This window comes from Rattus rattus, chromosome 10, assembly GCF_011064425.1.
Source record: "Rattus rattus isolate New Zealand chromosome 10, Rrattus_CSIRO_v1, whole genome shotgun sequence".
In the NCBI taxonomy this organism is placed as follows: Eukaryota; Metazoa; Chordata; class Mammalia; order Rodentia; family Muridae; genus Rattus; species Rattus rattus.
In genome coordinates this window covers 3680797-3683434 of record NC_046163.1, presented here as the reverse complement: position 1 = coordinate 3683434, position 2638 = coordinate 3680797, and the positions used below count along the sequence as shown (strand labels likewise).

General features: G+C 50.2%; 1 pseudogene; it reads right to left on the bottom strand.

Annotated features, from left to right (window-relative positions):
* Positions 1 to 252: 252 nt before the first annotated feature.
* Positions 253 to 472, bottom strand: LOC116911860 (annotated as a pseudogene).
* Positions 473 to 2638: the final 2166 nt, after the last annotated feature.

Genomic DNA, 2638 nt, shown 5'->3' with positions numbered 1-2638 from the left:
GAGGAGTGGAGGAGTCCTTCAGTGTCCCAGATGGCTCAGGGCTCAGGCTCTGGTCACCCTGTGCTTCCTGGAGCACAGAGAGACTGCCCACTCTGATGTCTGGAAGCTCAGGAGATCCCTGAGTGAGCTCAGGTAGGGCAGGGGCTCTTGGCACACCACGTGGGAGGATGGTAGCACATTCTCCTGGGGATTGTGCTCTGAGTACGTTGAGAACTAGTTTCTTCTTGTCTAATACGTGAGAGGCCTCGAGTCTTGAGTTCAACCCCGGGACCTAAAAAACAAAACAAAACAAAACAAAAAAAAAGATAAAGCAGGGTAAAGGAAGGGAACCGAGGGGTTTCTTTGTGAATGGTCAAGAAAGATATGGAATGTTTGATTTCTGGTAAGGGCTGTTTTTTTCCTGCTCATACCTGCCCAGACCTGCTCAGGACAGATACTACACTTGATCTTAGCCAAAAGGCCGAGAAGTGATCAGACCTGCTCAGGAAACAGCCTACATTAACCTATTTTCTTCTCACAGCCTTTAACCACATAGCTGAGGTGTGGAGTGGACTAAAGGACCCCAAGGGACAGAGACTTCTAGGAGTGGCTTCCACCTCTCGTCTACTTTGCTACCCCATATTAATTTATAAATTAATGGACACCATTTCTACTTTTTGGTTCTTACACCTTCTCCTTCCGTGACCACGTGTGTACAAGTACTTGTTTAAACACGTGTTTTTCAGCTGGGAGTCATAGTGCTGGGTCATACGCTAACTCCATGTTTTACATTTTAAAGAAATTGCCAAACTGCTTTCTTTCCTTACATACCATCCATCTATCTATCATCTATCTACCTATCATCTATTGGTCATCTATCTACCTCTATCTATCTATCTATCTATCTATCTATCTATCTATCTATCCATCCATCCATCCACCTACCTATTTTCTCTTTGTGGCCCTGACTGTCCTGGAAGTCACCCTGTAGACCAGGCTGACCTCGAACTCAGAGGAGCCACCTACCTCTGCCTACTGAATGCTGGGATTAAACCACTGCCCAGGACCAAACTGCTTTCAAAGCGTTAGTACCACTGTACGTTCTCATCAGCCACGGCTGAGGCACTGAACCCTTCTTAATTGACCAGTTTGTTTGGGGTTTATTTTAGGTCTTGTTTTTGAGAAAAGAAAACAGGTATGGGCGATGGTGGCACACATCTATCACCTCAGCACTCAGGAGTCAAGGGTAGGAGAGTCAGGAGTTCAAGGATACCCTTGGCTACATAGTGAATTCCAAGCCAGCTTGGACTATTTGAGACTGTGTTTCAAAAGAAAGAAAATGCAAGCAGGTAAGTGTGCAGAGGGCAGAGTGTGAGGCTGCGTGAGCTCATGGTGGGTGTTCCTGCATCTTCCAGATAAAGGAGATTGTCAGCAGAGACCCTAGTACGCAGTAGGCTGCCGGGAGCCCTGCGTACCTGCCTTAGAAGCCAGGCATTGGGAACAGCAAGAGGGAAAGCATCCACAGAACAGATTTGTGGAGTCCTTGGAAATTCAAGCCAGTGAGGTAGAGTCCTGAGGAGAGAGCGGAGCCGAGGGGAGGGGTTGGGGAGGCAGAGGAGCAGGGGAGGTAGGGGGGTGAAAAACGACAAATTACAATAGATTTGGGAACCCTTTTCTTGAATTGTTGTTTTTGTCTTTGAGACAATGTCTCACTATGGAGCCTTGGCTGGCTGCAAATTCACAGCTATTCTCCTGCCTCAGCCTCCTGAGCGCTTGGATTATAGGCACCCGCCACCTTGACCAGCAATTGTTTGGATTTTGTTCTAAAGGTAACCAGCCACCCCACCTGGTAGATACGATTGCTCTTGTTTATATACTTCTCTCCTGCTGTTGGATTTCAGAAACTTGGGAGCTCCAGGTCCCAACCTTTAGTTAGCGGGTTAGACCCTCAGGCCATACCAAAACCTTGCTCTCCTGCCAGACGCTGCTCTGTTGCGGGAGATGGCCCTCAAGGGGGGAGAGGAGAGGGAGGGAGGCTGAAGGGTAAGAGAGAGTGCAACACAAGCTTGTATACCAGCAGCCTCCTTCTGGAAAGCAGTCACACAGGGTTCAGAGGAGCCTTTGTCCCTCCTCCAGAGAACGTGTCCCCTCCTTTGGTAGCAGAGGGAAAGCCACAGCTGAATCTCCAGAGGGGGCCGGATCCGGGCGGGCGGGCGCTTCAGAGTGAAGGTGCAGGTTTGGGCTCCTGAGCTGAACCCAGGCACACAGCCTTGAAGGGGGAGGGGCGTGTGTGAGAGAGCAGGACAGGGGAAGGGGAGGAAAGGAGGAGAGGAAAACGTAGGGAAGGATAGAGAGGGGGAAGAGGAAGGAAGGAGAAGAGGAATGGGGGAAGAGAAAGAGAGGGAAGAGAAGGAGAGAGAGGAGGTGGAAGGGGAGGAACGGGGTGGTGTGGGGTGGGAGAGAAATGGCAGGAAGGGGAGATGGAAGAGAAGAGGAGGGAAAAGGAAGAAGGGCAGGAAAGGGAGGGAGAGAAGAAAGGGCGGAGGGGAGGGGGAGAGGCGCGAGGAAGGACCTTAGGGCTGACAACCACAGGGGAATATTGATGAGCTTTCTGGCAAGAAGTGACAGAGCTGGTAGGGGTAGTGTAATGAAGACAGAT